A 13205-nucleotide genomic window follows, 5' to 3' on the forward strand; every position below is an offset into this window, starting at 1 on the left:
TTCTAGCCCTCACTTAGCCGTGAGGAATGCAGAACACAACCTTGCTACAACCACTTCTTCCTATGTGTCCGAAAGTAGGCCAACCAGAACCGATTAAGCAAGGTAGGAATAGGGCTTTTCTAAATATTGCTGGCCACCATGTTATCTGCCCCTGCTAGTCCAACTTTCAAATTAACCCCCCTATGCCTCCCTATAGTACGCCTCCTCATTGTCACCCCCACCCCTTAGCTAGCCACCCTTTCTCTCTACATTCGAGATCACTTCAGCCATCTCCCAAATATCACCCTACCACTCTAAGTCTCATATCATCCCCTAGCTAGACGTCCTTTCCCTCTACACTCAAGCTCACTTTAGCCATCTCCTAGATGTCCCCCCAACACTCTTAGTCTTCTATCATCCCCACCCCTCTTCCCCAATCCCCTATCACTCATCCTCCCTTCATACCCTATCCATATCCTTCACTTCAAGCACATTAGATTCCATATCATTCACTTCAAGCTCACTTGAGGCCTAGGAGTAGCTCGTCATGGAGGTTCATCGCTTACCTACACGAGAGATAGAGCAAAATCAATTTATACATAGCCTCATTCAAGAGGCACAACATCTCTATAAGGAGATTACGGCTATAGCAATAGCCCTAAGTAGTGGCCAAAAGTTTGGGACACATAGCCACCACATAGTCGGCCATCACGGAGCCCTCGAGATGGGTGGATGACATGATACGAAAGCCTACGAATGTCACCATTTTGGCCATCATTATGAAGCAACAGTAGAGAGTTACAAAGGCTCTCAACATCAAAAACTAGGAGATCCCTTGCACCTGCATCACTGCCATCAATGATGCGACTAGCTTTCTAGCTTCCACCCCACAAGTCCCAGAGCATGGGATTGAGGGCGCATGGCACATATAACAATACCCCACTCAAGAGTAGCCTTTTGACATCCAATTTAGGACACTACATCTCCCCTTGCAACACTATACAAGCATATACTTCCATGGGATCCCCCCCACTAGGAGAAGTGGGTAGTGGTTTGAAGTGGGCGGCTTTTGGTACGCCCCGATAGGCATTGGTGGTCCCCTACACACAAATGAGATATAGCTTTCTACACAGAGACCCATCAGAGCCTACAATGCCCTTTGGATGTACACATCGGAGGCAGTATACCGGGATGAGACTCGGGAGACAAGTGGAGTGAGAAGTGGAAGTACTACATAGATCATCTCTAACCGAGATGATATCTGTTGAGAGGCATGACACACATTTCACATTTCTTTGGGTTTTGGCGGGGGAAATTTGGGAAAAAGACACCAAAGTCTACAAAGTTGGCACTAGTATTATCACAGCTTTGAACTTTGAAGACTTTCCATGTCATAAATCATGATTTATAAGCTTTCAATTTAAATATGAATACACGTCAAGATTCCATAGTGAAGCTGAACATGTGACTTCAATGTATATTGGATTGCTTCTCATGTGCTACAGGAGGAATTGGAGTGCACATGCATTGGTGCACACAAAGAGAAGAAACAAGCTCTCCACATGGCAAATTTAGAGACTTGTCTTTTGTAGGGAGAACTTGCACATTATGCAGAAGTTCAAGAACCTCACTGGTGCCATGCAGGCTATAAAATTTTTAGTATAATAATTACTCAATCACAAATAGGAGGGGGAGATATTACTGCAAGTGAATGTACTAGTAGGACTTTGACATACTCTCGACATGGGGGTCGTGCAGGGAGGGGCCGAAGAAAACACAAGCATAAAGGAAGAACTGCTGGTGGTGCATGAGGATGCTAAGCATGTTAGATCAAATCCTGGCTTCTTGCACCATGTTAGTGTGAGAAGTGCAGCGGATCTGAAAACATAAATGGGAGGAGAGAGAAAGAAAGAAAGATATATTAACGTCTGCCGTTGCGAAAAGCCTCGCGGGCCTATGGGGCACTATGCAAAACAAACCAAAGAGGGAAAAGAGCTTATACAAGCCACAAAGGTTTGGAGCAATGGGTGCACTAAGGCCTTTGTTGATATTATGCAGAAAATAAAATAAAGAAGCTCAATAGCTCAATTGATCAATAGCTCAAGCAAAATCAAGTACAATATATATCACATGCTATCTGAGGTAGGCTGAGACTAGGGTTGGAACTCAAATTCTGAAGCCCGGCACCGTGATGGCACCCCTATGAGTGGTAAAAATGTCTTGGATCTGCATCTGTCTAATGGTCTCATGTTGTGGTGGTAGAGAGGGACGTGGTCTCCTCAATCTTTGAACTCACTGAGCTATGTTCAGAGTGACCCCTCGTCGCGGGTGGTCTCCTATGAAGAAAGTTGTAATAGGTCTGACCTAAATAGAGGGTGCTCTTGTTTCTCTCCATGTCATGAGTGGCCTCTGCACTCCTCTCTCAAAAATCTAGACTACCCGCATATCGGCTACCTCCTCCTACACCACCTCACTGTGTCCTAGGGCTGACTCAAAGACAAAAATCTATGACCTGCCAATGTTCTGATCAGCCTCTGTATCCTATGGTCTAGTCGCTCCCTCCCTGATCGCTCCCCGTTGCTCTCTGATTTGTCGAAGCAAGGTCTCCTTGTGTCAGCGCATCTCAAGCAGATAGATCCTAATGCAGACCTAGTCATGGAAGTGGATCAATTGTGATAGTGGACCAAGGCCACTCCCATCCTGGTAGAGACAATGGTATCGCCCTCGGATCTTGTCATAGGCTGGGTAGTTGCAAAGAAAGCGCTCCTCTATCTCAATCACTCTTAGAGTACATAGCATGCAGATCCGCTCCTCTCTTGGTAAGCGTGCTCTCCCTTGTGTGCATAGCATGCAAATCCACTGCTCTCTTGGTAAGCATGCTTCTCTCCCTTTCTCAATCCTCAACTGATGGGATGAAACCCGCATCTACCCAATAATTATCCTCAGTGCATGTGATACTCCTCTATCCTCGAGATACTGGGGTTAGATGATGAACACCTCCTCTGAGATTCTCAAGAAATGATCACGGTAAAACTGGGTCTTGCTGGGGAGCTTTTGACCCCCCCAAAGTCTAAGATGTGTAGAGCTAACCGTATGATATGGTTAATCTCATCTCGCAGGATCGACTCAAAGGGTGCATCCACACTGTACTAAAAGGGAGAGAGCCTGCCCATTTGAATCCTGTGTCTAGAAAACCATGTGGATACACGTGCATATCGGTGTTCGACCCACTCTCAGCTAATCTTTTGGATGACTCCAGGCCAACCTCGATAGTCTCCCATGGGGTAGGTCCCAAACTCTATGAATGAATGTCACTGTCTATAAGATTGCATCAGTCTATAATGGTGTCATGGTGAATTCTGCGTGTACTATCTCATGAGGGACTGAGGGATTTACTAGAATCATCCTAGATCCCACGGTCATCTATAGCCGCTCAAATCTCCTCCACTCTACTATTGGCAGATCACAACCACAAAAGGATGCTGCATACATGGCAGTCAGTCATACTAGTGTATCGAAGAGCAAGCACTTAGTCGGTGGGTCTTAAAAGTATGCATGGAAGCACAGTCTCTCCAATCGCGCCAAAGCACCCCGCCCCCATGTGAGCCATGCATGGGCTGCATGTGTCATAGTAAAACAAGATCTTGTGAAGACTGCTCCAAAATATGTGTAGGACTGCACTATCTCCACTGGCTCATCTCGATAGGTAAAACCACAACCCGGTTGAACATTTGTGCTAGGACCTGAGCTAGGACCTCCTGCATGTGTGCAAAGTGCTCAATCTATATTCCCTCATGGTCTTGCCTCTCCTATTGTGTAGTCGACGAAGTGCAGCTCGTACGTTCTGTGTGGTGAACAAGTGACAGATGGTGGGCTTGGGCATAGAGGACATCGTAGAGGGAACATGCATATGTGTGCCATATATCTGGGTCAGTGATGGGAATAGGTGGTTTCCCTTCCAATAGAAACCCCCATCCAATGGTTGGGTCTCCTTCTCGAAAAGATCTAACAATGTCATCCATCCTATGTGTGAGGAAATCCTGCCTCTTATGACGTGTCAATCATCTGAAGATCCTATGTGCCTCGGGTGATGTCAAGTGACCCAAAGCCCACTCGTATGTGAGGTAGGCTCTTGCCTCTTTGCACTTGTTGTTAAACCAAGGGTTTTGAGGCATCTTCCCATCTCGGATAAGCATGGATCGGGTCGTGGGAGAGGACCTAGTGGTAGCATCCTACACAACTAAGACAAGGTATCACAAGCACTGGCAAGGTCTGTATCATCTCCAAGTAGGGCCGATAGCTCCCTAGCTAGGTGATTCATGTACACTGGGTTAAGAACACGATCGAAGTGGATCTAAATTTGTGTGAGTGAGGAAGCCGTCTCTTTGTGGCTAGCATGGTGGCAGAGATATGAAAGACCAAGTATGAGCCATCAACTCCGAGTGGGAGGGGGTATGGCAAAGTCGTGTACCCATGAGACAAAGTCTAGTCGGCCTAGCACAAAATCTATTGTACTAAACCCACCAACATGTGGGAAGCAAGTGAGTATTCCAGAGGATGGCCATCTATGGAGACCATTATAGAGATAAGGTCATGGATAGCGCCTAGCTCAAGTAGACGATCCTATCACCTGTAGGGCATCTACAGAGTGCCTAAGTATCTCGAGCTCAGTTGCATCGAGCTCTTTGGGCCTTGGCCACAAAGAGGAATAAGAAAGGGGCAAGGGGGCATTCCTGCCATACCGAGCGAAAAAGTGAAAAGGCCTCCCGCATGTAACCACCAATAAGTATTTGGCTCGAACTACCTGCATTGAGGGCTGAGACACCCTAGATCCAACGATCCGAAAATACAAGCCTCTACATGGTGCCCTCCAAGAAAGATCTCTCCTCTCTGTCATAGGCCTTCTCGAAATCCAAAAGCAAAATTGCGAGAGGCTGAGACTCCTCTCTGGCCCAATCGAGTGCCTCCTAGAAAGTAAAGATGTTGTTCAGGATGCTACGCTCCTGGACAAAACCTGCTTGCATGTCATGGATGATGTCCACTATGTGAGGACGAAGTTGCAAGCTCAAGACCTTGGCCAAGATCTTTTACGCAGTATCAACAAGGAGAGTGATCAGTCTCCACTGTCTTAGGTCTGAGTGATCCCCCCCCCTTGGGATCAGACGTATCCAACCATGACTGAGGGTCGAAGGGAGAGAGCCTGAGTCGAAGATCTCCTGAAAAGCCAAGTGGACGCGGGTATGAATGCACTCCCGTAAACACCTAAAGAAAGTCGGGGAGAGCCCGTCCTCCTTGAAGCACTTCCTAGGATGGAAGAGCCCGAAGGGCCTCCCAAAGCTCAGCATCCGAAAAAGGCACATCTAACTGACTGCTCTCACTCCGGGAGACCTGTCATGTGCATGGTGTACCTAGGGTTGGATAGCAAGTCAACACGGGTTACGGGATAGCATAGGGCTCGATGGCTATTTTTAGCTGAGATTGCTATATATAGAGATTGATTCATATATAGTGCTCACTTTATATGGAGGGAGCTATTCATAGCATTATGCTATCTATAGCGGATTTCCTTCTATATAGAGGGAGGACCAGTGCTATTGTGCAGATCAGTTGAGCGCTCCTCAACTAATGGATGGGGCTTGGGGACTCTAGCCATCTACATGGCGGATCATAGGTGGTGTATCGAAGGTCCTCTGGATGGGCTCAGGTGGTATGGGATGCCTGGGTTAGATACGGGCCTATGGATAAGTCGAGCTGTAGCCCATGTGCTCAGGGGTGGTCGAGAGGATTGAGGTGCCTATACTATGACTCTGGTTGGATTGAGGATGAGATTCTAGGTCAGTGATAGGGTCAGATCCTGCGGGGTCGTGTCATTTGGTATCAGAGCCATCCTATCACAATTGAATTCAACGTGAGGTATGCAAAAAAGATGTCTTCCAAGTACGCTTTTTGAGATTGCTCTTGCAAATCTGAATTTTCGCTCATGTATGGGCTGAATCGTTGGGCTGATGATGTGCGCTCATGATTGAGATATTTGTGGAAGAAATAGAAGTCCATAGGCTGTGTGCTCTCAGTTGCTATGTGTTTGGAAATCATGATTCCCTGAGAAGGGTAGGTGATAAGAAGACTTGATGCTTTCAGCAAGAGATATGAGGATGTATCGTTTCTGACCTATAACTTCCCACGCCTGGGTTGTTGATGTGATTGGCTATGTGGGGATACGTGAGTGCACTGGTTAGGGAAAGAATTCACTCTAAGTTCTCAAGGATGAGATCCCTACCCTAGAGACCTAGATTTGTTGCAGTTGAGAAGTAGGAAGAAAGAGAGGGCATTTGTAAGCTAGAGAACGGCTTGTCTAGGAAATTCGGGCAGGAAATTCGGGCATTAGAGATAGGGGCGATATGATTGGGGACAGGCACTTGGCTTTGGGAAGGAGCGTATGGCCCAATTTTAGCACGTTTTGGCTATTTTTGGTTGGCTAGAGAAAAGCAGGACCAGATCTATTAAAAGCAAGATTGTTTTTGGTAAAAAAAAAGTAGGTTGCTTTTTTGTTTTTCTCTACCAAGGAAAGCACTTGCTCTAAATCAAGCACCCACCCTAAATTCGCCTAGCTTTTGATGGCCCTTCCTGCCTATTCATATTCCCGAGATTTCTCTCTCTTTCTCACTTCAGCACTTCAGCGCATGAAGGCGAATTTCCCACCCTCTTTCTATCTCAGATCAGCCTATCAGATTCCGCCATCTTTCTTACTGTCCTCTACCCGCCTTCTTCCTTGATTCCGCGCTGCACCAGATTCTCTTTTGCTAGTGTGAAGAGCACATGCTTGGATGCAACTGTTTTTCTTCTAGTCCCTCTCCATGCGAGATATTTTCCAGCCATGGAAGGACATCAAAGTTACGAGACACCTACATTGGATTATTGTTTTATTGAGATGGAGGATGAGACTACATCGGAGATTATTCCTTGTTGACCTCATGACCTGCTACGAGAGATGGATTTTTTGATGGCTGAATTCTGGGCAGCTCTTCACTACTATAAGACCCCTAGAACTAGAAATATATTGAAGAAGGCTCGTGCTATTCTAAATGTAAACAGCTTGTTCTAGAGTCTTTATACCGCTTCTGAGTTATTGAGAAGCGATGAAGAAGTTGAAGTCCTCAGTTTTGACCAACACCCAATTATTTTTTGCTCGACTGGATCTTTTGAGCCACTTTTGGTTCAAGATGTTCCCCAATTTTGTATGAATTATAAACTGTCTTGTTATTAAATTGACCAGGTTTTGGTTAACTTGGGTTTGATTTATGACTAGTGGCATCTATAATTTGATGGGTTTTTTCAAATTATACTTTTCTTGCATATATCTTGAAGTTTTTTAGATATGTGGTACATTGATGGTGCCCGAGTATTTGTTACATATTAGACCGGATTTCACAAAGGCAATTGGATTTCCCTTTCTTGAATCTTGATGCATAGATTCCTGTTTGGATTCTATTTGAAGTTTTGATCTCGATGTGATTGTGAGTTATGACGTTTCTTCAAGTCACGTATGAAGGTTCTTATTGATTAGACCAGGATGAGTCTTGTTGGATACCTTCTTTGAATCATGTCCAAAGACGAGGTCATTCTGATTCTCACTCTTTTAGCCCGAGGTCATGGATAGTCAGGATTCAAGAGTTGTTAGGGATGCTAGTTTTCTTCTTTGACCTATTGGTTGGGGTATTGTAACACAAGGGGGTGATATAATCACATTAAGAAAAGGATTGAGAACGGATTTGCCACCCTAACTCAATCTGGGATCATCTGAGTTGAAGAGGGATTGGCTACATGATTCACTCATATTGTCCACCGAGTTTTTTATTTGCAGTATACTTTGGTGGTATGGGACACTAAGGTATGTTACATTTAAGCTTCTCTGATGTGGTGGTATAATCCAGCGTGAAACAATACCCAAGTACCTCTAGGGTGAAGTACAAGTAGGCTGAATTGAATTGGGAGCAACCTAATTGGATTTTTTTTTTAACGAGGGCTGACTAAGATTCTTTACCCTAAGAGAAGCCATGTATTTTTTGGGTTCAACCCTGGAGCTCCATAGTCTAACTCAATCTCAAGGAGGGTTACCACATCTCTTTTGATGATGGTCTATCAGTGCCTTGCTTGGAACTTGGTGTTCCTAAATAAGAGATCCTAAGAACTCGATGATCATGTGCTGTGAGCGGTTTATTGTGCACAAGTTTATACAGGATATTCGATAGTGGATCTTGTTTTAAGAGATTTCGAATAGTATGTTTCCATAGTCTTGGGATCACATAGGATGTTACTCCTACGATGGTTGACTATATACATGTCTAGAATAGTACCATTGACTGCATATAGCCAATTGAATTTTTACTGATTATCCTCATGTAGGGGCATTCCATGGATAGATCAAGGGACCATATCTTTGGTCAAGATTTTGCCCATTGATAGTTCCACGAAGATTCTTCCATCATGAGTTATGAACGGATACCTAATTTTTCTACGATGGAAAGTCTGTCATGTATTTCAACCCAAGAATTTGAATGACCAGGGTATTCCGTTGAGGGATTTTCTGAATACTAAGTAATTCAGGACATTAGGGTTGATAGAAATTGTAACCCAAAAATTGACCTCAAGGGGCTCGATTGATGGGGTTTTTCGAACAATGATTTTTGAGTTCAAGGGTATTTAGCATGATGAATATTTTTTCGTGAATTCCCAGTTAGAACTCAATAGATAAGGTTGATAGAATCATTTACCTTCAGGTACGGATTTCACCATGCTTGTGTATGGATATGTCAACGGAACTAACTCTGTGGATTCAAGCATTACTTGATTTCTCGAGGAGAATACTCGATGATACGTAACCTTGTTTAGATTGAGAGATTTGCTTTCCTTGGGTTGGTTATCAAAGATTGTGGCTTTCGCCTTAAATTCTCTTTTATTGGAATCTCATGGAAAGTATAGCACACTCAAACTGATAGTCAGAGTATAGTTATTGGCATTGACTCATCTTCACAGCAAGTTTTCGGGCTTTCTAGTGAACTCAGGAGTGAGTTCTTAGAGGAAGGGGAGTATGTCGTGCATGGTGTACCTAGGGTTGGATAGCAGGTGAACATGGGTTACGGGATAGCATAGGGCTCGATGGCTATTTTTAGCCAAGATTGCTATATATATAGATTGATTCATATATAGTGCTCGCTTTATATGGAGGGAGCTATTCATAGCATTATGCTATCTATAGCGAATTTCCTTCTATATAGAGGGAGGGCCAGTGCTATTGTGCAGATCAGTTGAGCGCTCCTCAACTGATGGATGGGGCTTGGCCAGGACTCTGACCATCTACATGGCGGATCATAGGTGGTGTATCGAAGGTCCTCTAGATGGGCTCAGGTGGTATGGGATGCTTGGGGTAGATACTGGCCTATGGATGAGTCGAGTTGTAGCCCACGTGCTCGGGTGTGGTCGGGAGGATTGAGGCGCCTGCACTGTGATTCTGGTTGGATTGAGGACGAGATTCTAGGTCACTGATAGGGTCAGATCCTGCGGGGTCGTGTCAAGACCACCTTCAGAACGTGCGCCCAAACTGAATCTCATGCTACCAAAACCTACGAGGGCTCCTCGACCTGCTGGAACAAGCGTTGATAGAAATCCAAGGTCAACTGTAAGATCTCCTGCGGATCCAAGTGCATTTGCCCACTAGAGTCTCTCAATCTCTGCAATCGTGTGCCAGCTGATCTAGGGCCAGTGGCTTGAAAGAACCGTTTGATCATCCTGTCACCCTACTATACCCACGAGATCTAGAGGAGTGGTAGGAGTACTTAGCCCGTCTCACCTTAGTATCCTGAAGCTCCAAGTGAGCGCACTCATACCAATCTGCTAACCACTACGACTTTGAATCATGGTCCCAAAGACACTCAATGGAGGCCAAGTCCCGTAGCAAAGCCCTCTCTCTCTCTCTCCCCTAAAGAGTATGACGGTGGTGCATAGCATGGGTGCAAAGTTCCTCACTGCTCCACTGAATCACCTCAGCTGGCCACACGGCCCAACCTCCCTATGGGGGGGATCTCCTATGGGGGGAACTCTCGCTACTGCTAGATAGCTATAATATTCTGTTGTACCTCCTCCTCCAAGAGCAAAGCATCTAGAATGCAAACCCCTCTCTATGGTAGGCCACGACAGGGCTGCTCTAGGTGAAGAACAATAGGGGAGTGGTCCGAGAGGATAGTTTTTGCCACAATACTGGTGGATCCACCCCTATGCATGGCCCAATCTCCAACATGGAATCTGTCTAGTCTCTCAAGTAGACCATCTTGCTGCTGTTGCCCAAAGGAGAAACTGAGACTGCCAGGACACCTAGAGAACTCTGGCTCCCTCCAGAGGTCCCAACTGCAAATTGAGAAAATGAACTGATCCCAGGTGCATCTTTCCAAATCCGGCATCTCGGAATAAGAACCCCCGCGCTTGTTCTCCTCAAACTTGAGATTGTTGAAGTCACCTCCAACAATCCACAAGTCCACATTTAGGAGGGAATCTGTCAACCACCTCCAGAAGGCGGGTCGCTGTTGTCTACAAGTTGGGGCATACACATTGAGAACCCCAATCTTGGAGTCCCCAACCCTCAAACCCATCCATATTGCTTTGCATGGGATGAGCTCGCCTTAACGTATACATCCGCTCCAACGGACTGGGACACCAAAATGCAAACCCCCCGACTCCTGCCAATCGCGAGGGACCACACCTGAGGGCCTCTCCCTGGAAGGAGGTGCTGTCTACATCAAACATCTGCAGCTGAAAACATATGCTCCTAGATCAAGAAGAATTCCACTGTCCACCCAACCACTGCCCTCTACAACGCCTGTCGAAGTAATAGATGCTGCAGCTACTCATGCCCGCAGTCGTGGAGCCCGAGCACGTTCCAACTCACCATGGTCCAACTCATGGGGAAAAGGGGAGAGTGGAGAACATCCTGTACTGAAACCTGAGACCTATGGGACTTTGCTGCGGGTTTAGAGAGGGAGTAATGTGTTAGTATGGCGTCGCACTGAGGGCATAACTGGCTCAATGCCTACCTTGGTGGGCCACTACCTCAAAAATGAGGACTCAACCCCTAATCTGTCTGCACAAAGCTATAGAGTCCAATACGTGGCATGATCTAGCTGAACCTCGGGTCCCAAGCAAAGTACACAGACTACAACTCATAGCTCCCAACGGTCAGCTGGGAAGCCAAGCTGAAAAGTGGCGGTGTGACCACGAGTGACCCACATCTCCCTCCCCTGGGGGCCAAGCCACTCCTCCATCATGTTAAACATCTGTTGCTGCATCATAAGGTTGAACATTGTGGGAGTCCACTTCTCCTCTCCAAATGTCGTGAAGAGAAACCCCCAGAAAGGGTGCGATCACGAGCCAACCAATCCTATAGAGCCTCCTCGGGGCTGCAAAATTAGGACAGACACCTCTAGAGCCATCGGGTATTATCTCAAGATAGTTCCACGGTCCTAGCCACCATAACTCTCTAGGTAGAGGCTATTCTGGATGAGGCTTGGGACCTGGAAGCTGTGAAAACGGACCTCCTGAGCTCTGCTACATGGAGGACACACTTGGACTAGGCTGCGCCTGGGAAGAGGGACTCGGGGCCTGCTGCATGGGAGAGGACTCTGGCACCCCCTTGCTTGAAGGAATAGGTATGGAAAGAGAAGGAGGATGGGTAATAGAAGGGGCCGAGGGGGCTCCAGTCCTGGAGGCAGTGAGGGGAGCGGGGAGGGAGAAGGGGGGCCGGGTGGTACGGGTGACTGCAGGTTCAGGGGGAGGGGGAGGGGGCCAGGAATTGAGAGGGGTAAGGGGGAGCGAGGAACTGAGGGAAGAGGGGGGGGCGGGGAACTGAGGGAGGGAGGGTCAAGAGGGAGGGGAGGCGATCCCGATGGAGGGTCCACAGAGACTTGCTCAACGGTGGTTGAGGGCTCCACGCTCCTACTACTACAAAGGGCCTTGGGCGCTCTGCTCTATTGGCGCTTGCGGCTCAGTCGGGAGATCAAAGAAGGTCTCCTCTTCCTGCTCCATAGGGGAAACCTCTGCCAACTTCTCCTGAGGCTAGGGGATCACTGATCGGTCCCTCTCGTGCTCTCTGACCCTAGCTCGATACCTGCGATGCTTGAGGACTCCCTTGTTGGGCCTCTAGTGTTCCAACCTTGGTCCAAGTCCCCTGAGAGGGCTTGACCCAATGTGTTTGCGAGTGCTGCTAACGATTTGACTACCTGGCCTGATGCTGGGGACTCGGGAGCCTTCTGCCCCTACCTGGGCTGAGGGGGAGCCCCCTGCTCCTACCTACACTGAGGAGGATCCCTATCCTGGCCTCTCAGGTAGTCTCGAGCTAAGTGTCCCATCTGCCTGCATCGGAGGCACTGGCCTGGAAGCCCAGAGACCTCAACTCTCTAACATAGTTCGCCTCCATCAAAGGTCTCCAGAGGGATCTCCTCAAGAAGCATCTCAGGGGTGTCCACAATCACTCTGAGCTTGGGGACCCCATCATCTACAACCACTGTGACTGCCAAGGGAGGAGGAGACTCTAGCACCGTACCAAAACATCCTCCGATAGACTAGAGAGTGGATCAATACTCCTTCGGGAGCCTCGAGAAGTGAAGCGTCACCGAGAAGCAAGGTACGCAGTGAGTCGTGTCCATGCCCTCCATTGTGAAGCCATGGTACCAAGGGAAGAGGAAGACCAAATGAGGACCAAGAAATATAGGGCTCTCCTCCACAAGTGACAAGGTGGTCTCTGAAGAGCTCAGTTGGAGAAGGAAGGCCTCTCTCCCATAGATGGTGACCTCCTGGTTGTGGTCATCCCCTAGGGCTTAACTCACCTGAAGCCAATCCCAAATATGTTGCCACGAGGGGGTAAGCCCAACAATCCGGCCTCTGAAGAGCCTCCACTGCACTCTGAACCTATTGCTTATCCTCTGGAGAGAGCAAAACCTTAACTGCATTGGGAGTCGAAGGTGCTGCCATTTGAGCCCCTCTTGCCACACCAAGGGTCACTGACAAGGTTGATCTTCAGAAAACAAGCAATTAATTCGCTGCTGCATGAAAAGGAAGGCAAAAAAAAAGGGAATAGAGGGAGGGAAAAGGGGAAAACTGAGGGAGGCTGCCCAAGAAAAGTCCGGATGCCTGTGGAAGAAAGCTGAGACAGCAACCCTTCTCTGAAAGGTACCAAAGGC

Source organism: Dipteris shenzhenensis, chromosome 20 (genome assembly GCF_047967505.1).
Source record: "Dipteris shenzhenensis isolate YYH24624 ecotype China chromosome 20, Dip_SZ_1.0, whole genome shotgun sequence".
NCBI lineage: Eukaryota > Viridiplantae > Streptophyta > Polypodiopsida > Gleicheniales > Dipteridaceae > Dipteris > Dipteris shenzhenensis.